The sequence below is a fragment of the Carassius carassius genome, chromosome 23 (assembly GCF_963082965.1).
Source record: "Carassius carassius chromosome 23, fCarCar2.1, whole genome shotgun sequence".
Lineage (NCBI taxonomy): Eukaryota > Metazoa > Chordata > Actinopteri > Cypriniformes > Cyprinidae > Carassius > Carassius carassius.
In genome coordinates this window covers 19964924-19988308 of record NC_081777.1, presented here as the reverse complement: position 1 = coordinate 19988308, position 23385 = coordinate 19964924, and the positions used below count along the sequence as shown (strand labels likewise).

Genomic DNA, 23385 nt, shown 5'->3' with positions numbered 1-23385 from the left:
TACAAGTATTTTTCTATCCTGAAATCGTTTTCAGCATGACCTAAAATATTAATGATTAGAAACCAGAACTAGCAACAATCATCTCAATGCACTCACATTAAAAAAGCTGAAGTGCTGTGCATACTGCAAGATAAAGCCTATTCATGGTGGCAAAGCTAGTGTGCAATCGTGTTAAAGAGTGTGAATGACCGTGCTCTGAGGCCGAAGTCTCAGTGGAACAACCCTCTCCACCCCCTGCTCAAATATCTGTTTTGTCCCTTTTGCGTCCAGCCTGTATTATAATTATAATGTAATTCATTATGTCTCCGCAGCACATGGCACAAAGGGGGGAGTGCTCCCCCAAAGTCCCTCCTTGCTGTTCAGGCTGACCCAACACGTCCTACCTCACCCTACAGCTCCTACTTCCCAGGCATAAATGCAGCCTCACACCCCCAACTGAATCATGGGTCCCTCCTTGTGTTGATTAAGATATCAACACCCTGGATGACAGCTGTGTGCAGATCCATCTCGCAAGGCACACTTTGAGGTCCAGACGACTGGTAGGTGCACCGTGGATGTCCTCGGATCTGTTAATAAATAAATATCAGAGTCAAAGCAACTGCAAACCACTGGAGAACAAATAGGAATAATCAAATAAAGAAAGAATTGTAAAGAAACAAACAAAAACATTTTGGGAAGGTGCTAATTTTGGAATTAGTGCAAAGTAAAATTACAAAATGTGAATGGATTCTGTATTGGCAGGATTTAATCACCGCGAACATTGTCTGTAGCACACACACACACACACACATGAAAAAAGAAGAAGAAAAAAACACATATCATACTAAGGTCCAGTTTGGGCTCCAGTCAACGTATTCAAAAGCCCTCCATTAAGAGGAATTATCTTTTCGAGACACATGATTGTGTCCCAAAATTACTTTCTTTTGGAATGTGTTGGGCTTAATTAAATCCTTTAGCTGAACAGGATGCTGCATTTACGACAATGGTGAGGCCGTTCCCTATTGAACATAATGGTTCTGAGGTTAAATTGAAGGTTGTGTGAATTCTGAAGAGAACGGCTTTTGCTGTACCCGGGAGGGTGCATTCATATTCAGATGGTTGAAGATGGACATGGACCCTGACTAAAGTACATGTATGTTATGACATTAAAAATAATTTTACAAATGAAATAATATTCATCACTGAGTCAAGCATGCTGAATTTATTTTAGTTATTTGTTTACTTACAAACATATGATGAAAAAATTACTTGCACATATAATGTTCAGATGAGCAACAAATCAAGTATTTTCAAAACATAATCAGGCACGTGCATCTCTCACACAAGCAGAAATTGAAATAAGCCATTATATAGGAGCACAACCTGCAGTAGCACTATTAAAGCAAAAATCAGTATGGGGCGTATAACACGTAACAACATGCCTTAGCAGCATAATAAGTCTGTTTAAGATGGGAGCAGTGACTTATGGGAGACTCAGAGACCATGCACGCTCTCTCCTGCAATGGGACGCCCAACATCAATCCACCATTGCACCTTCCCAATTAACACCTCGCCTGGCAATCGCTGGTAGGGCATGAGGCTGACTCCCCTGGCACCCGCTACCTGTCTCAGCTCCTCTCAACACGTGCCCACCTTCAATATGGAATTAACAGTGCAACTCACCCCTCTCGGACCCAGCGTGCCTCAGATTAAGCCTGTGTGGGTCTGAGATATGCCAGCCCTTCTGAATGAAGGTTCCTGGGGGTTAAGATTCCGAGTGCAACGGGGGCCAGTGCCAGCTATTGTGCCGCCATTCTTTTAATAATAATTAAACTCCTGTATGAATAAGTTCTTAACTAGAACCCCCCATCCTAATTCCACTTCCAATGAACACCTGATAAGAGAATCATTTTTATGGCCACCTGGGTCCTTGAGCATATCACACTTGATAAGACCTTAATAAATCTAATAAATTGTTGGGGCTTAGCAAGGGGCCTTTGTGTGACAGAAGAAGTCCTTTTGCCTCTCGCTTCAATTGAAAAAGGTGCATTTCCATAAACACAAAGATGGGGCATTTTATCAACAAGGATCCATAATGGAATCCATATTTGTATTAAAAGCTGTTAAGATGTTATTAATTATTACAAACAGGCCATTGTGTTAATGTCATCCGCAGATAGACTTGTTTTTTTGTTTTTTTGTAGACATCTTCCCTTTATCAGGCGAATGAGATTGAGGTGAGAATTCATAGCACCTTAGAGAATATATCTGTAAACTGTAATTATTTATTATGTTCAATAATGTTTACAGAAAGAAATTAGAATTATTTATTTTATGAACATTGTGTAATTTGCTTAGCATTACCCAATTTTACCTAAATAAAATATATCTGTCCATCAAATATGTGACATGTCTAAGGTTAAAAGAAAGTGATCCTTTCAGTTATTTCCTGCTTTATGGTTTTGTCATATATTTTATATGGTTTTGACAATATACTTTAATTATTTTATTTTATTTTTTAAACAAAACTGATTCGTTGTTTATTTTTTTTAAAGATAATGACAAATTACTTAAAAATAATAATAATAATAAATTAAGAAAAAAACATACAACCAACATTTTCCATTTTCATTTTCTTTTCTTTCATTTTCTTTTTAATTTAAGGCCCACAAAAATTTCCAAATGTATTTTATTTTAGAAATGATAAAAGTGACATACAGGTCTTTTTTTGATGAATTGCATTTTAATGTAAATTTAAATAACTGAATAGGTCTAGACAAATAATAATAATAATGATAATAGCATAATATGACCCAAATATCAACTGCTTTTTGATAACACCCTAATTCTTGTAAATTGAATCAAATGCTCACTGCACCAGACAGTGCTCCCTGTAACCTTCATGAGTGCACTGTATGACGCCTATTAAGCATCTCAGTGATCATTTGACACCAAAAATCCTAGAGTATTTAATAAATCACAACTTCAAACATTTTATGATAGAAAAAATAAAACTCTCTTGAACCTGCAGGAAATTAATTCACTTACGTGTTGTATACTTGCATTAAAACATGTAATTATTTTTCTACTTTCCCCATGCTCATAACATGGAGACTCATTCCTGATATAGTGTTTAATAAAATCGCACTTATTAAAATGGTAATTTTTAATCTAATGTTTAACAGCAAAACCTGCACATATTGTGGATGGTATTATGATTGTATTATCTTTTACTTTGGGTTTGACATCATTAATCCATCTACTTTTCAGAGATATTATGAAGTGAGGATCTGACACATGCGGTTCCCTGCTGGAAGACACCATCACTAAATTCAATTTCTAACCACACTAAATAGGCAGGTGAACAGCGGTCAATTACAATCTGTGATCATCTGCATTCATAATTCATTTCAGCCACGTTATAACAGTTTTTCAATTCAGTGCTTTTATGAGTTGCAGCAGCAATTAAACAAAGCCATTGATATAAACTCAATCACTGCAGCTTGACAACTGACGGCTTCAATTAGATTAATATCTGCGCGTCAGTCATACAAGTTGCATCGGCTTACTATTTGTAAACTTCAATTATTTGATCAGCTAGTATCAATGGAAATAATTGAAATGTATGTTAAGAGAAATAAATAAATAAACAGCAGTTCACAGTGATATGAACTAGAAATAATCATGCATTTTAATCAAACAGTCAAATAAATAAAGAGAAAAAGAAATGACTTTCCAGCCATCCTGGAAATAAACTCATGACTATATTGATTATAAAATTATGTTAATGTATTAACTATACAGTCAAATGAATCAAGGAGAAATTTAATTATACCAACGTTTCCAGCCAAGCTGGTGAGAGAACATTAGAAAACTGTAACGAAATACGTGAATTTTATGAAAACAAAATAACAAAACTAAATAAATCCGAAGAGAACAGCATGCAAAATCCTTTGACACCGTTCATAAGGCTCTTGAAGCACAGGTCATATGGCATGAGAACTAAGTGTCCCTTTACCCTTGTGGAATAACAATAAAGTGTACAGTGGCCATGTTTCTGCTGGTTAAATCTGCTGCACCCACACTGCGCACTGTTCAGGCTTGACTGACAGGAACACATAGTGAGCTATTAGCTGATTATAAGTACACGCTAATCCCACATTTGTCAGTTTCCAGCTGATGTCTGTTTATGGAACAATGAGGCCCAACTCTCCCCTTCTTTTCTAAAAACAAGTGGACTGCAGTCCCACACACCTGTAACACGAGTGAACACAAGCCACACGCTGGCATACGCTCTCACACACCACACGACACACATATCGAATAAAGCCATCATGTACTTGTTAGAGGATGGGTTTGGCACAGCGTGACAGCCTTTATACATGACTGTCTATTAAATACTCCCACAAACGGTAACGGACAATCTTTGAGGGCTGCGCTGAAGACCTCCCATGCATCTCTGCTTATAAGATGTTTTTGTTGTTCTATTCATATAAGAAATGTTATATATATATATATATATATATATATATATATATATATATATATATATATATGAGGTAAAATGCCCTTGACCTATCAGTTGTTGGTTATGAGGAAATTTTTTAGATATGTGTCTAGGTTCCACTTAGTCACTTCTCATTTATGAATATGACAAACGTGATAGATGACCCTGTCATCTATGTTGACACTTTGTTTATTCTTGTATTGAGATGAGCACTGGCCTTGAATGCTTTCACCCCTGTATATTCTTTTTAAAGATGAATTGCAAGGAAGGAAATTATGGTGTTGCTTTCCTTTGTGAGGAGATGCTTTTTGCACGAAACCACAAAGCGTTCTGATTGAATCTAGCCTTAATTCTGTATCTTTGATTCTGGACCTCTAAGTTATGAATAATGCATTAAAGGATTTACAATGTGCATTAGGAGGCCCATCACTGAACTGCCAGAAACAGCGAGACCCCAAAAAAAAAAAAAAATTCTGATCTAGAAAGTTCTAATATATTCCAACATATAATAAGGTTTAAGTTTACTTACGATTATTTGCTGTAGTATTTTTTTTCCCCTTTCTTTCTTTTTCAGTCTATGATGGCTTATTATTTTTGCAGAGAGGTGTTTCAGGCCTACTGGGACCACTTAAAAGTTTATGCAGAGCACTAGCCAAGTAACACAGAAAAAGCCTTGAAGTATACACGCATAGCGCCTTTTCTCTGAGCCTCTCAGGCCTGGCCAGGGGGAGTGTTGTTGGTTTATGAGAGGGAAAATAGCCCAAGCTTCTGCAAAAGTGAAACAGGATTAAGGCCTTTGTGACACACACAATGGTTAGGGGAATTAGCAATAGTTGTAGGCACTTAGAGGGGCTCTCACACTGAAGCTTATCCCAGATTTTGCACAATAATCATTTGAATATCAACAGTGTTTTGCAACTACAGCGCTAATGTATAAACTTCTCTCTTTTGCGTTAGTCCAAATCCCCCAGCTGATGAAGCCGTTGCAAACTCTAGGCCGAGTACTTAAAACATCTGAAAAATCAATGTTTTTGTAACTTTATTTTATTTTATGCACATCTTAAAGCAAAAAGGAGCTGTTGCATGCATGTTTGTTCCATTTTACAGCTCACAGTTTAATTTTTTTTTTTTACGTGTACATTTAAAACTAATTATAAACTTTGTGCAGGTTCTTCGTACTGTTCCAAATATTTTTTTTTTGTTTTGTTTTGTTTTTTGGCTTACAGATAATAAATCATTAGGTTGGTGTGTGGAAAGTAGCAGTGGGACATAGTGTGGAGTCTGTTGGCATCTGCTTATCTGCCTCATTAGACTGTCTTTTACGGGGGCTGGGAGGGAGGCAGCCACTGCTGTTAGCAGGGAGCTCACAGAGGGGAGTAATCCTGCACTGCTACCTCACTACAATCACACTGTCATGCCTGGAGGAGTGTGATGGTTTCAGATTTTTTTTTCTGAGAAAGAGAGAGAGAAGTTGGAGAGACAGACAGAGAGTGAGAAAGGGAGCCCGAGAGAGAGAGAAAAAAGTATTGTCTATATCACAAAACATTGAGTGAGATCAGCGGACTTGTCAAGAGGCCTTGGCTTGAATATGAATGATGAGAGAAGAGCAGGGTGGTCTGGGTGGCTTGGGCGGAGGCGGGCGAGAGAATAAGCCCAACTGTCCCTGCCAGCCTCACAGCAGGCAAATCAAACACAGTTGAGACACCTCCGCTCAAACTCTCTGATGACAAAATAAGAGAGGAATGCAGCCGAATTTCACACAGACGGAGGGAAAGCCGACATTCACAGCTATCCGTAGCGTCTTCTGCAGTGATAATGGCAAGTGAGCGTTCGATATTTTATAAAAAGGAACAGTTTACAACATGGTATTTTGTCAGAAGCAGTCGAGTGTTACTCAAGCAGTCAGCAAAATGTAGTTGTTGTCTTTTTCCCCCCTCTATCTCTCTGTCACGCAAAACAGCTGGGTCAGCCACAAGTGAGACGTGACGTTTTTTGGCTCACTCTAAATTAAGACAACATGAAATACCCCTCACCCCCCACTCACACAACCCCCCCGGCCTTCCCCGATCCCCACAGACTTGTTCAATTCACTAGAGTGTCTGCATAGTTCCCTCATTCAACTGGATACAATGATCCGCGAGATGAATAAAGTTATCTCTGGGGTGAATGGGATGTTGCTGAAGGGAGGAGACGGGGAGGACCCAACGGGGGCCTGAAAGAAGCCCTGTTTGAGGGGCAGATCTGAGGGGTCGGGACCCAGCTGCCTGACCGGGTGAAAGGGACACCAGCGGGCTGGACAGGCCCAAGGAAACAACAAAACAAATCCCCTTCCAATAAAGACATCCCACGCCGGACTCGCTCGGGTCCTGCTGCAAAAGTTGCTGATCACTCACATTTCACACATTGAAACTTTGCTCTTTAGGCTGAGTGCTATACATTTTAGTCGCAGTTAAAAATCACAGTCAGCTACTTTTTCCCTCCACTTTTCGAAGGGGGAGGTACTGAAGCCAGACTAGTCTTAGTAAATTTGATGAAAACGACAGGGATACAAAGGTAGGAGCTGTTTTGAATTCTCAATTTTTGGGGGGGGGGGGGCGGGGGGGGCATTTGGATAACTTTGGCTGACTATCAGTTGTTGTCACCATTCTGGCGATGTTTTATGCCCTTCGTACTCTGCTTAATTTTTTTTTTTGGGGGGGGGGGGGGGGGGTTAGTTCGACCTACCATGTTTTCCCGTAGGTGGAAGCAAAATAAATCAAAAAGATAAAAAGATAATGTGATGGAAAATGCATTCTAGATAAACATCTTTCGCAATCCGCACTAGCTTTGATGCCAACAGTTGTGTTAAAGTTGTTTATTTGCATTCGAAAAAATCCTAGACCTACACTATATGTCTCCTATTGGTTAAAAAGCGCATCAATTGAAGGGGTCACGTCTTTTCTGGGGTTACACCGTTTCCATGATGGCACTGAATTGCTCTAAGTTGGAATTTGCAGGGGGTAAGTAGGATGATAATCAGGCCATATTATAAGGAATTGATGGTTCATTTTCCCTGTCAGCAGTAGCACTGCCTCGCCCAAAGATGTGCCGACCTGTGCAGATGGGGTTCAAAGCCAATTTCCATGTTAAAAACTCCACACGTTCCAAAAATCCCCTCTGAGTGAGGGCTTGCTGATAGGAGCATGTGACCGCGCTATCTGTTCTAGCGTGTATCTGTGTCAGCCACTAGTGAGAAACCCGCCACCCCGAAGTCTGTGAGTTTGCATGATAAGACATGGTAATAGTACAGATATTTTATGCATACGTCGAAACAGAGTAAATTAGCAGGTAATATTTTTTTTTTTGCGTTCGCGTTGGACTGTCAGATCACAAAGACTGGCTTTGTGTGCGTCGTTTGAGTAATAGACTAGGGCTGTCTCAGCTATTGCTTCAAGATTTTTTCTTATTACATCTCATTTATTTCTTTTCTGTTTTAACTGCCCACATCAAATGTGAGCCAGGAGTCCTCTCTCAGTGATCCGGCTGCCAGAAAATCAGCTTCTTCTCATTCATCATCTCCAACATTAAAACCCAATTGCCTTCAGGCTGCTGTGTTTCTGTGTGTGTGCAGTTTAGATGCAGAATAAAACCTGAGGAAAGAGAATAAAGGCTGCATGTAGACAGCACAAATTGTTTGATGAGTTATGAGATGAACTCATATGAAATGCAGAAAGAAATGATAGTGCCGAGTAGCATTGCTTGTATCCCGAGGACAAGACAATCTTGCTATTTATCCTCGTGTCTGCCAGATCATTTGTTTTCATCTGATTGAGGGAGAGTATTTTAAAAGCTATGCTCTGTATGTAATTATCCGAAACCCAGATTCCACTAATTTCCACATTGTGTTAGGACTCCTATCTTAATTGCAATCAAACATTCCTGTAGAAAAAAAAAAAAGAACCAGACTTTTTTTCTTTTTTTTATAGACTTTGTCAAGATTATTAATATCAGAGAGAGTGGCATAATAGTGTCAGAGCAAAGGAAAAGTGAGGCTCCTGTCTAGCTGCTCGAGCTTTGCAAGAGATATTCGGTGAAGATAACATTATACGAAAACAGACAAAAGTTTGTCAATGTAAACTGCAATGCTTCGCCATTCTCACCGGACACACTGCAGGTAATGAGATAGCGGAGTGATGACTTATTAAACAGAGCAAACCTGCTGCTTGGCTTTTTCTCATTACCTTTTCACTCATTTTTTTGTCCTCTTCTCATCATCAACCCTTGGAGCCAATGAGACTGGTGACAAAGCTCCCGCCACGCAATTCTCTTTCCTAGCCGGCTTTCATCAGGCGATTTGGTGGCGAAATATGAAGCCGATTTTATCTCCCTTTATAAATTCACAAAAGGCCCCTAGAGTGCCCCCATGGAAGTCATACTGCATCCCAACCATGTGCCATCACTATCACTGATCTCCTGCAATTGATAACGCCACCTCTCCTATTTAATGATTTGACAGGCATCAGACGCCAGTCCAGCAGCCACGCTGGTTTTTTTTTTAATATACTTTTCTTCATGTCATTGCCTGTTTACACAGAGTGGGTCAGAAGAAAGAAGGTATCAGCTCTATCTCCCCCTCTGAATGTGAGATTTATATTAAAACTGGGTTTCTGTGCACCCACTCTGATGCCAGTGTGATGCTATTCTTAAGTTCTAAAGAAGAGATTTTAACCAAAATTCTAGGAAAAGACCTCTGCTAAACACTTCTGAAAATTATTAAAGATTAAAAACATATTTAACTACTGCAGAAACATAAATATAAAAATGAAATAATAACAATAAATACGAAATAAATAAATGTTTGGATAAAAAAATAAAACAAACAAACAAAAAAGTTAGGAAAACTGTTAATAATAGTAAGTTTAAAATGTGTGCACATAATAGAAGAAATATGAAATCAGATTTTTTGTTTTGTTTTCTGCTTTCTGCTCCAAACCGAAAAATCCTTTTTTTATCTATCTGCATAACACTGCACTATATTTATCTGTATAACTCGGTACTATATCTACCTCCATTTATATAAAAATAACATCTACATGTTAAAAGCGGATAATAAAAAAAAAATATTACAGAGATTAACCAGGAAGATAATGAAGTGAAAGATGATGTTTAATTATACTAATAATACATATAATTATGTAGCATGTGTTAAAATGCAAATTCTTTTTTATACATTTAAGTTAAGGCATGATGTTGAAATCTCCCTGTGGGCGGTGTAATTTCTTTTCATTCTTTTCAATGACATATCAGGTGGATAGGTATTTCCAGTCTTCTGTCTTACATTATTTGATCTACTTCTTCCCTTTAAACTTCCTCCACGCTAAAAGATTTGAATTGACTTTTGATGTCAAAATCTCCGAATTTGAAAAGCTGTCATGACAACTAAGCAGGTGGCACAATAATCTAAAATAAACCACGACAACCTGTTATCACAGTAAGAGTTGGCTCTGACAACAATTATCTCTGTTTATCAATAATGTAAAGGCTTACAAAATTTATATGCAGCAACAATTTGAAATTCATTTCATTTTGGACACTTAAGTAATGAGAATTATTAACATCAGCACAACAAAGTCTCCAGGATACTAATAAATCATTCATCACTTAATCAGTGATGTATTATTTATTAGTATTCAATTTTTCATGTTTTTGGCTCATTGATCCTGGAGAGGTAAAAATAAAGAAAGGAAAGTATGAACTGTGCTCAACTTTATTGTGGGTAATTCAGGTGAGACAGAAACTATTTATTTTTGACAGAGCCTTTAAAAATTAACTGCCACTCCAATATAATTTTTTTGATTTACTTGATTTTTATCATTTTAATTATTATTATTATTAATAATAATTATATAAAAACAGGTTCAGAAGGAGGTGGATTATTGAGTTGTAGCATTGAACACATGGCTGTGCAAATTAACTTTTCCCCCCTGCTTTCTAGTAAAAGCCAGGCAGCCTCCCCCCGGGGAAGGAAGTCAGCAAGCTCCTTTGCAACACACTCTCTGGTTCACAGGGTTCCAGTTTGATCAGCTTTCCATGTAAGCACACTACTCTTGATACTCATTAGGTTTCCTTCGTTAAAAAGTTTGATGTTTTTCACAATTCCAGGCCTTTTATCAACACATTACTTGTGAAAACGGTTAACTCTTTCACTGCGCAGAAAAGCCCTTTGAATCTATATATCTAACATCAGCAAAAGGAAAGACAAGGAAAAAAAGCAATAATCACTGTCATTATCACAAATCTGTTCTTGGTTTGTTGCTCCTAAATAACTAATTTAGCTGCAAAACAGCTTCATCTATTTTGCCTATTCATTATTCTACCCTATCATATATCTAAATACAGATCTTCATTTTATAACTGACAGCTTATTACCTCTGAACACATGCTGATAAATTTAATTCCAATGAGTTAGCTTCAATTTTCCTATCCTATTACCACCTAATATTGCACCATGTGGGAGAACACTGAGCTGATGGAAAATCTCTGGAAGAAAAAGATAACAAGGAGAGAAAAATAACAACATGTTTTGACGTCTATTATTAAATGTAGTTGTTATTTCGTTTGACAATCAAATAATAATAATAATAATTATTATTATTATTTGACATTATTTTATTTTATTGTATTTATTAATTGTTATTATTTAATAGTTAAATGGTTTTTTTTTTTTCATATTCAATAAGCATTTTATTTCCCTGTCATAGCAGTTGAATCTCTCGTTCTTAGACAGTGCAGAAATTGTCTTGCTGATTAAGATAGAATCAGAAGCATCTAAAAAAATGTGTGTTTGTGTGTGTGTATATATATATCTCTCTCATTTAAATGTTTATAATACTAATCATTTAAAACCCCGGTCCATCATTATTATTTTTCACACAAGTAGCCTCTTTTGTGGTAGAAATGCCCTCATGAGGAGGCACCCGCTCTGCTTTGTGACAAAGGACACAAGAGAGGTTCTTCAAAGAAGCAAAAAATGCAACTGAAACGCATGCCATCAGAAGAAAAAATATTATTGTGTTTAATGTTTAAAACATAATGGCACACAATGCACTGCAAAACTAATAAGCCTCCTTCAGCATATACCCCCCATGAAAGCTGCATTTAGAGCTCTGTTGGGTCTCTTATTTGCCAAAAATAAATAAAGGAGCTGCATACTCTTCTTTTTATGCTTTGATGTTGCCCTGAATAGCACTCAATTAACAATGTGGCTAATGAGCCCATTAAGGATGAAAGACTTCTCAACAGGTATGAGAGGAGGATGCTGTTCTTGGAGTCTCGGGGCTCAGTGCTCAGTGCAGCAGGAGTTGCACACTGCTCCTTTACAGAGGCTCTAGAAGCAAAGCCCTTGTGCTAATATCAAACAGAGAGAGGAATTACAGGCGTCTTTTCTCAGCACACTTCAACGGCAAAGTAAAATAATCTTATATCCAGGCAAATATAAGTCGATGCTGCGGGATTTATACATTTATTTTTGCGCGCACCATAATGTGTTTAAAATAGGCTAATTCGATTTTTTTTTTATAGAAATATTTGTGAACAGTTTAACCAGATAAACGACAGACTCGGGGGGGGAAAAACTATTATTTACGCAGTTAGCTATACGTGATATGCAAATTAAGAATGTGATTACTATTATACAATGTTTATCAAAATAGCGGAAGAATCGTAACCATGGAGCTAAAACTGTCTGCGGTGTGAAAAGACACTTTATTTGCTCCGTGCAGACTACGTTTGTTTTCTTGCTGTGATAATATCATGTTCATTTTACTTTCTCTAAATAAACATAGCCTGCTTGCCTGTATTTTTGCGACCTCTAATTTTGTCTCAATGTGTGAACGCAACCTATTTATTCAGCCCACGTGAAACTTAAAGACATAAATAGCCAACGGATGTTATCTCTTGTGCGCAGCTGAGTGATTCTTTTAATACAGGCACTTCTGGCTGCTTGACATTTTGAAAATAAAAAATCTAACTACTCAAACTATGTTTAATCACATGCACTGGAATAAACATGATCGTTGTGACATTGATCAAGCTTATGCTTTTGGTAACCTAATGTGTGATGGTGTGGATGTTTGATGTTGTGTGTGATGGTAATGACGTTTGATATTACTTTATTATTTATTATTATTATTATAGAAGAAAAGTTGGATCAGATCTTAAACTCCTATTCTGCTGTCCCCGAACATTGAAGTGCTCATCAGACACTTCTCATTTTTATCAAAATGAAACATTAGCCTATTACCTTTTTTCATTCATAAAGGGTTTAATAAAATGAGCGATGTGAATGACAGCAGTGATAATAATAATAACAACAATAACAATAACACATAAATATCAAAATAATTTTAAATAGTAAGTTATTACTTTTATGAAAAGAGTCCTAAGAATAATTAACATGGTTTTAATGCATATTATATATTTATTATAGAGGGGAACATTTGGGTGGGGAAGACTATTTTTTTTTTTTTTTTCAATTCTAGCAGCTGTACATTATGAACACAAACAATTAGATATATAGTATATAAGTAGTGTAAAAATAAATAAAAATCATCCTAGAGTAGCTACAGAAAAGTTCCCACAATTAAAGTATTATTCAGGCTTAAAATGCTGACTTTTTTTACAAAGCTCGAATTAGCAGTTTAAATGCACCATTGTCTCTCTGTTTTAATAATTCTTTTAATCACATAAAACATTTTTAGCGTTATATATAAGGTTCGTTAACAAGGAAAAAATTTAGCCAACAACCGCATCGGAGCTTTAAAATAAATGGCGTTATATTTCGCATTTGGCGGGAAATAAATTAATAATAAAAATAAAACGCGCGCATAGGCAGTATTTCATTGAATGGCATTTCAATTATTTACTTTCTATATCTTCAGAATTTGCCCCGTTAGTCACATGCTGAACATAATTAGTTACGTTTTAAAGTTATTATTATTGTTATTTTTAAAGAGTAAATTTTAGAGTGGAGTTAAACTGCTGTTTCTCTTACGATGCTTACCGCCGCTGTCCTTGTCACGGCATCTGAAGCAGGTTCTTCAGATTTGAAAAGATATGGTACTCTCCTCTCCATCCATCAATGTTATAACCTAAATATTTATATTAAAAAAGAAAAAAAAGATATACCTTGCAATCAAATCTAATTATAAAGATATTAGCAGACTAATTGCATTTTTATTAGCTTGTGAATAAGATGGTGCTGTGCCAAACATTGTGTGGTGACAAATGGACTGATGCAAAGGATGGGGCCAGTGTCTGACCGAATGGGGGGCCCAGTAAACTGATTATGAAAATGTGTAGGGCAGCACTCAGTTTTAAACTCCCCACCTCAGCACTTCAGCTTGAACACATCTCTCTCTGAATGATTTTCCACCACGGTGCATCTGCAGGCGTCCTCATGGATGCTTTCCAGCTTTTGTTGTGCTGATGTGCTCTATTTCTCTATTAACTGAATTTATTGTATTTCACTAAACGTTCTCGGTTCTTGAATAAGTATCCATTTGGTCTGCAACATATTGAATTGTTGCTTTTTCTGTGTTCAGGTGTTGTGTTTATCAAATCATGGCACAGTTTATATTTCATGAATTGTTTACAAATGGGTTGTTTAGACTTGTTGGTGTGCAAATGTACTGCCATCTTTTGTGTTGTTCGGATTAGTCCATGTACTACATTTTGTGTTTATTAAGAAATACTTTGTAAAACATAATTTACTATATTAAGCCTGCATGTTTGTAATGGAATGCTGTGCATTACAGAGACATCCACGAGCATGCAATTTTCTGTTCCAGCCTGCCACTTACTGTACATTATCATGTTCCCTTGTTTCTGAATAGACTGAATGTAAAAGGAACGAGACAACACCAAATAGCACCATTTTGCTTTCAAAATAAATACACCCATCTGGAAGAGTAACAACGCAAATGATATGGAATTCACTGGCATTGAGGAGCTAATAAATAAATAAACTGCTTGGAAGTGGAACGAAGTTTTTGAGATGTTAAACCGGCATGTCCAAAGAAGTTTTCGAATGTTATCTGTAGCTTCAGCTCGAGGATGGCTCGAGGTGTTTGGAGTGAGAATCTGCCTAAAGCCGCCAATGCAGACGTACACGACATATGCTAAATACAGATAAGAGTGTTATTTAATAGATCTGGAGAAAAGACCCGTCCACATGGCTCAATGAATGTGCTTTGAATGTGCTTGATAAGTTGGCTTAAGCTGAATGAAGTATCCAGTGCAACACTGAGTTGCTGTTTGAGCTTGTGACAAACTTACTGTTTAGTTAAGCCTGCATCCAGGGGAGGGATTAGAGAAAAGCCTTCAGGATCAGCCTCTGTCTCCAAAATAATTCTCATCACAAGTAATTGCATACTCCCAAACAGGGCCAAATCAGCTACTTAAAGAACAGAAATAATAATGAACACCTTTTCATGGGTCAGCAGAAGTATAGTTGAATCTTTATAAAACTGCATGTGATTTACTTCCGTTACGGCTTTCTCGCTTCTCATTTTAAATTGCATATTCATATAAACCACACCATGAAACATGCAATAGGCTGAATGTCACATATTAATTAGACAGTTTTTTTCTCTCTCTCTCTAATTTGCTCACTGACATTCTCTCTAAAAAGTTAATAATTATTCTCACTAATAATTTCTGATTCATAATTCAATTTCAAATGCGAATGATGAAGTGTTTGGGGCAAATGAAACTTATACCAGAGTGTTTTGTCTTTGAGGTTTGTACAGCTATGGAGTATAGAGGTGATGAGAAGGGCAGCTAAGCCTATTTTAAGCTTCTCAAACCTCTTAGAGGTCTGAAGCTTCTGAGGCTTGTGCAGCTCTCACAGGAAAGACTAAGCAAGTCCTTCGATGAAATAAAATGGCAGCTTGTTTAATTTAATTCATTTGTACTTTATGTTCATTTTAAAATATCTTTTGAAACATCTGATGATCCAGCAATGGCCAGACAATGACAACTTAAATGTATTGTTTGCTATGATTTAAAATAATATATCAGTGCAAACTATGTATTTAAATTTATATATTACTTTGTGCCCCTCGGGGACTTCAGAAATGTTTTTGTCTTCTACAGCTTAACAACCTCACTACCAGAACTTTCCATTAATCAGGCCAAATTGGCTCTAAGGTATACACATATTTGGGGCTGTAGAGAGCCATATCTCTGAAGCAATGTTGCACATTTTGTGCAGAGTTTCTGGCTTATGAGCTGTCTTGTCAAATCAGCCTGTCTCAGCTTAGCTTCTTTAAAGTCACACTATTTCAAATGGAGCCATATATAAAAAAATAAAAGAGTAGTCTGATTTGCAGGAAGCCTCAGGCGATGGTTTTGAGGAGAGCATGATAAGCAGGGGGTGGGCGCACATACTGATCCATTTCTAAAAGATGACTCTGAGCGGTTCTGGTAGAGCTGTTATTTCATGTATTTTTGGGGATAGAGACACCCTGTTCTCTTTGAAGTCACTGTCACTCATGGGAAGGCGGTGAAGGTGATGCACTAGGGCAACATGGCCTCTTGCATAATTCTTCATTCTTTCTTACCAGAGGGGCTGTGCAGCCTGACTGGAGCATATGTCACAATGGAAAGAAGCAACATCTGGCAACAGACAATGGGATATCAGTGGTTTGAACCTGATTAAAGGCTTCAGAAATATTTGCCGTCCAGCCTTTTAGTTCCAGCAGCTATATCATGTCTTTCTCACTCTAATGACTTTATTCAGATAGAGACTTTTTACATGCAATAATCACATAGTACGACAAAAAAAAACACATAAAAGCATATGGAAAATTATAAATATTCATCATTAATTAAGTCTAATTATACAAATAAATAAAGGGATGTTTCATATGCACATACTAAAGCGTACACTTATATATACATAAAGAGATATAGATACACACACACACACACACACATATTCTACTGTCAATCAACAAAATCTCTGTTTATGTTTAACAATGGAACAAAAATCAGGAGATTTGAAAATATCTTTATTTACATTCAATGGATATTTATGGTCAAGTGACTGCTCACCGGTCTGGGAGATGGCCTTTGACTGCACTGTGCGCGGTTAATGAGCTTCAGCGACTTCAGCGAAGCCTGTTAAAACAGACTGTTAAAGATGTTCAGCTCACCACTTCTGTTTGCATTAAAAGCCAACAGCAATTTGAGATAGTAATCGAAAAACCAGAACCAGCTAGACTGAAGACAATTCCTTAAGGTGGGAAGCTGCTTCTACTTATTTATTCTCTTCTTTTATAAAACAACATATGCTAACTAAGTGTCTGAAGCTCATAATGCAGGTTGATCACAACATTTTGCCAGTGCAAATGAAACTAGTTTTTTCTTTATAGTATGTTTCAAGTTTTCTGTACATTGAGAAGCCTTCCCATCCCTTCCTTCACTAAAATGGGTAATGTTTGTTTAAATGGGCCAATTATTGACTCCTCATAAAGCCCCAGATATTAAAAGGCAGAGTAGTACATTCCTGACTTATAGTAATTTATTCAGTAATATGAAGATATGCGCGGTGCTCGGAAAATAAGTCAAAGGGGCATCTCTTTCACACCCCCACCTTCTAATAAGGCAGTTCGGCTGGCCTCAACTGTAATATATTTTACCAATAAAGCAGCAGCAAAGCCCGGGTGGCCTTTTGACCAGGACTGAGCACTCGGAAAGCAGCAGGCAGTCACTGCTAACTAGGCTGTCTCCTCTCTCTAGTATTAGCTACCTGTCCCCTTGGCTCCGCTCGACACGGAGAAGGGCTTAGCGCTTGATATTTTCATTTGGGCTCTGCCAAGATGCAACACCCCTGCTTTAATCTTGTGTTTGACGTTAAGCTCTGTGTCACTGAAAAAGCCCAAGTAAACTTCAACCTTAGGGTGGTGCTGTCATACAAAGATGATGTGGCTGGGGAGTGGCAGCGCCTGGTCCGTCCTTGACCCCAACTATTGGCCAGTCGAAGCCTTTCCCCTGCCCTTTTCTAACCAGGCCAGCGCACTGACAGGTGAAAATTTTGCACTGAGGGCTCAGAGCCGGGCCTCTCTTGTTCTGCCTGTTTCCGGCAAAGTGTTGCAGACAAAGCGTCATCGCGATTTTCACTTGAATAGAAGAGGACAAATCCCCCCAAAAATGACCAGACTTTGACAGCCATTGACCTCTGAACTCGGTCACGCACTTGTCATCCACAGGATTATGGACAGTGATGTCTCTATTTCAATTCAAATGTGCATGTTTGAATAAGACGTCGCAATTCGCGCGAACCGGAGGCCTTTGTTTGAAAGCAGAGTGTCACGTATAAGAACAGAGGCGGAATAGAGACAATGACAGCGAGAGAAAAGCTTCATTATGGTACAGATGTCTCCATTTGACAAGCGGCTGAGAATGTCTATTAAAATATGGAGAGGATAATTGTTTTAAATGAACAAAATTAATATCAGCACTTTCATTGCACATAATGGCACTGTTAAGAGAGGTACAGTGGCTTAATGATATACACATCTTCACAAACAGTTAAAGCACTCAAAAAAGTCACATACGCACACATGTACACACAAAAAGCGATAATATTATAGCATTACATAAGCAGAGACAGTCGAAGACTGGCACAGAGTCAGATCTCCCATGCTGAGCGAAACTCCATCACGAAGACAAGACCGGCTTTCCTGCTCTACGAACCCTCTGACAGACACACACACAAATACTTTGCATCTTCTCCCTCATCATTTAGTCGGCAGCCCACCTGACTGATGCCGGAAAACCAATTGTTCGCCATAGCATCAATGTCAGTCTATTACTCCATTCGCATGTAATGACAGCCTGTCCTTTTGGCACAGATTATAGTGCTCTGTCTCAAAGCAGCAAAGTGTGGAGTTTCCCTGACCTGCACGGCAATGAGTGTAAACACCCTCATTTAGCCACCAAAACAGAATACATTTCACTGATTAGGGAGTCATTTTCTGTCAAACTAATCACAGAGCGCTTGGTACTGACATCAGAAAAAAAGAGTGCATTATTGATCTACTCAGCTGAAGCACATTGTTACAGAATGTGTGTGTGGGGCTCTTTATCTGAGGCAGGAGACGAGTTGGTGCGCACAAGCAAACATCACAACAAATGCGGCTTATATAAAGTCTATTTACCACGGCAGACGTAAATATGCACTTTTTTCCCTGGGCCCCAGCACACTTAAAAGATAAAGGGGGGGGGGGGGGGGGTTGGCTGTGTGAAGGAGACATAATGCATCATTATAAAGCATACGAGCGCAGGCAGTGAGCGGCATTCGGGAGTCATTACCGAGGCTGGGGTCTGCTCCATTTGCCATGCCGCATATGCGAAGCCTTTGAGGAGGTACGACATAAAGGTAATCTACCATTTCAGGCATGACTTCCACTGCACTGAAGACAAACCTGTGGGCTTTTCCGTCATTATCAGGGTGACAGGTCCACCTGAAAGAAAGCTTTCTCCTCTCTTTCATTTGCGCCACATAGATATTGATTGTAATGGGAGCAAATTTCTCCCTGTCATTATCATGCTGACCAATATCAAAAGACTAAAATGGCGCGTTTAAGAGTCTCCTGCATAGCAACCGCAGATAAAGCACTTTGTCCTGACCCTCATTATACGCAGCCAAACGGCAAGCTGCAAGCGTCTTTGATCAGCCATTTGAGCCTGACTGAAAACTGCATGTTCACGACCACAAAGTATCTCTCTGAACTGACTAATTGAATAGAGTTGGCCGATTCTATTATGGCGCAATAAAGCAGTCAGCATATTTCCACAGATTGACCCTAATCATTGGAATGCGCGGTGGATTTAATTACTGCCACTGAAGAAACCAAAAATATGGCGGAGATCAAGTGAATTATGCCCCCTTTCTGATATTGTTCTGTATACTTAGTGCTTATATAAGAAGGTGACATGAGACTTCAGTCAAAACAAAAGCCAGAAGCTACTAATGAGACTTGTTAGTGATGCTAATTTATGTAAATGTTATTACAGACACCTATCTTTCATCTGTGCCATTTGGCGGAGAAGTAATTAAAAACAACAATGAGAATCCCAGCAGTGGAAAAGCAAACATGATCAAAGGAGTGCACGGGGAAAGGAGAAAGACCCTTTTCCTGAACTACACATTGCCATGGGCAACTAAGGCCTCATTAGAGTCCAAGACATTTGGTTGATCACCAGTTAACCTGATTTGCTTTTTTCCCCTTTTATTTTCATAAAGGCTTCACACCTCACCGCCATCTCTTCTCCCTCTGATTGACAGGCCTTGCTGGCAATCTGCGTCTCTGTTTCGCCACAAGGTTACAAAGGCCCCCATATGATCAGTTACAGTATTATGTCACCAAACAACTTCAATATCGCCCCATGTTGGGCGGAAAGCCATGGCCGTCTTTGTAGCCCTGCAGAAGAGCCCTTTGATAGGAACAAGGGCAGGAATTGTGGCATGTATCATGTGAGCTGAGGTAAGGCACTGGAAACAGATACGGAGAGATCAATAGTCCTCTCTGCTGTGCCAGCCCTCAGGATATTGACCCAGTCTCCATGGAGGACCTTCCATTTTAAAGAGTTCACTGTAGATAAGAGCTACTAAGAGAAGGAGCCCTTTAGTACTTTCGCTAGCTTGCCTATGACCCCTAACCCCCCACCCCCCACCCGCCTTTAAGAAGAATAATTTATTTTTCTATACAAGACTCTTTGAGTTAGGAAGAACTTTAGCAAGAATCACATATTTAACACATTTGTTTTTCCTTTTTGACAATACCAGTTTGGAGGCATCTTGCTTTTGACTGAGTAAGCCATATTTCATGATTGTTTAGTACTTCTGCAAAGTTAGGTTTTTTTCTTCTTCTCCTTCTTTTGTTTCACATAATTATACTGTAAATTGCTGTTAATCAGTGTTCTGCTTCAATAATGAAGAGCAGGAGCAAGCATGTGAGGAGAGACTTTGGAATACAATACAGAAAATGAAACATGAAATGAATGGGATCCACCTTCCTGGCCCTTTCTCTCACTCTGTAATTTGTGGCATTTAATGGAGGACATCATTGTGATTTTGTACTATTATATTAGATGGAAAGAGGAAAAAAATTAGAACCAAAATCTGGTTTTATACTGAAATAAAAGCATATTCAAATAATTACACCATATTGTCTTTTCTTTTTTTTTCCCCTCTCCACTTCCAATCACAACTTTCTTGTTAATTCCACAGAAATTGGAACTTTAACTGTACAGTAAATCATAGCTTAAATATATCAATGAGATGCTTTTTCAGCAGAAAGGGAGAAGAAAAGCAAAAACAGAGTTTAATGGTGTCTTCCTTAACATACTTTACCACTTTTCAGAAAGAGCTTATACACAACTACTATTTATGATGCTAATGAAAACAATTTACCAGCAGGGTCAATGGTGATAATTATTCTGATAAAGTGCCTATTTTTCGGCAGCACTGACTTTTAGACTTTTATAATAAAAAAAAAAATAATAATAATAATAATTAAAAAAAAAAACTACCAACCAAACCAAACATAATTTGATATGATTTTCCACTCGCAAAGGCTTGGTTTCCTCAGAAGGCAATTTAAAATGAAATGATTTAAAATGTATAAATGTGTTATAATTTCATGTCTTCTACTGATAACTGATAATTCTGCACTCAATAGACAAGGCACTTGAAAGGCATCTAAATCAGCCCATTTCAGCCTAATTCAAATGTAATTCCCCTACATTAACGCAAGTTGTTAGTTTGACCTTCAATATATTTAGATTTTAAAACAAGATATTAATCATATTTTAAATAATTACTTATATGTACATCTCACAAGATTTCACAAATAGGCTATATGCATCATTACTAAAATGCATTCCTGTAAAAAAATTAAAAAAAATAAAGTTTGTCATTTGTGGCATGCATACACTGAAAATGTCAAATGTAATTAGAAATGGGAATAATTGTTATGAATAAAGTAGAACAAGTCCACTGAGAATGTGATGGGTGAAGGCTGTGTTTAAAATGGGAGATTAGCAACTCATCACAATATTATTCTGCCTGCAATAAAAGCAAGTCTTAGGGGTGGGTCGTTAAAGGTTTGACAGCATTTCCAATTCATTTTCTTCAGCTCTCGAAGCCAGTCTACAATCTAACCATTGATCGCTCTGTTAATCCATAACCAAGCTCAATCCATCCCCATGGAATATACCATAAAATAAAATCAATAATAGGCAAAGGAACTTATGACTTTCCAAATAAGTGGGGTAGAGTTAAGCACAGATTAGGCTTTGGTTCATTTAATATATACTTATGTACCTCACTAAAAGCACTCAGGATGGACACAGCCTTGATTTACCATGATGCACTGTTGGGTATAACAGTAAGTGTTTTGTTCTTCTATTTTTATTCCTAAAAATAGAAGAAAGAAGAAGAAGAAGAAGAAGAAGAAGAAGAAGAAGAAGAAGAAGAAGAAGAAGAAGGAAAAAAAAACATTTTCTAGAATTTACACAATTTTTAAATGCAAAATGGAACAAAAACCTCAAAATCTGTTTGAGCCCACGACCTTTTCAATCTCCTCTGTTTTTCTTTTCCAGCTGAGTGACCTCCTCTGTTGGTGCAATCTACATCTGACCCTAGACCATGAGTGTTCGGCATTTCTCGACTGTCCACTGACCAGCAACAACCTTCCAGATCACTGAAAATGTCAGGCGGGTGGACCACCGGTCCTCTCTTATCATGACTGATGGCATGGCAGAATTTTAAATAAGTGCTGTTTGTTCCTGAATAAAGTAGATGTTATTCATTCTATGTTGCAATATAAAGATACTTTTTATAACAAAAAACATTCTGTGTCTTAACATTAATGTAAAAAAATGGCTAATTGCAATATAAAAAAAGAAACAAAAGTAAAAAAAAAAAAAAAAGATTAAGAATTAGAAAAGTCATTTTTTTTTCTTAAATAATTGACTTTATTTTTTTTTCTTTTCTCCCTAAAATCTGTTATGTCCTCAGAAAGTGTGATTAAAATGGTTTGAAAAATGTACAATGCCTCAGTGTTCACCCTTGTATTATAATAGGAACTTAATAAAAAATTGATTCAAGGACACACATTTTATCACAAAAAGAAATGGGGGGGGGGGTCATTGTCTATAGACATTTTTTTTTCTTCCAACAAGAAACATGTTTCAGCAGCCCTTGACAAACGTATGATTGATCCTTGAAAATGACCCAATCCAAACAGAGAAGCTGATAATGGTTTGAAAAGATGGCTCTATTATGGGATAGTATTTCATGTTGTGGAGAAATTGCTCCTAATGAGCCTTGTTCTAAAGGCCTGCAGGCCTGCCATCCCTCCCCTTACTCTCCAGACCTCCAGGGGTTAGTGTCTGTGCGTCAGGCCCCCATTGTTGCCTGCCGACGGATAATGTCCTTATTAATTGTACCTCTTTGTAAGGTGTCAGCTGCAGCCTTCGATTGAGACGGATGGGTCCTCTGGAGTCTGCTCCCTGGCCCTCTACTGCTAGCCTATCTTTAGACAGCACACAGGTGCAACATTTCTCATCCTGCAGCTCGGCACTTGCCCAAGGCACTCACTGAAATATGACCAAAATTTAATGAAGAGAAATACTGAAGGTTTAAAAAAAGCATTTGCGTGTTTGCATGAGGGTTAATATGGATAAGCTGAATAACCTGCTTCAGTAAACAACAAATGCAGTGTAATGAATAATGCAAAACGTGAAGGCAAATCCAAACCTAAATCTGTTTAACATCAATTCGATGTCATGGGGCATGTCTGTTGAAAATGAAGACTGAAAAGGTTTGCAACCGTAAAGTTAGCAACTGA

General features: G+C 37.8%; 1 long non-coding RNA gene across 1 annotated transcript; it reads left to right on the top strand.

The window, feature by feature from the left end:
• The first annotated feature begins 6718 nt into the window (after positions 1-6718).
• LOC132101938 (uncharacterized) lies at positions 6719-22330 on the top strand. The gene is made up of 3 exons (XR_009423245.1): positions 6719-7039; positions 19818-20016; positions 22136-22330. It is a non-coding gene; the product is annotated as an uncharacterized LOC132101938 (long non-coding RNA).
• Positions 22331-23385: the final 1055 nt, after the last annotated feature.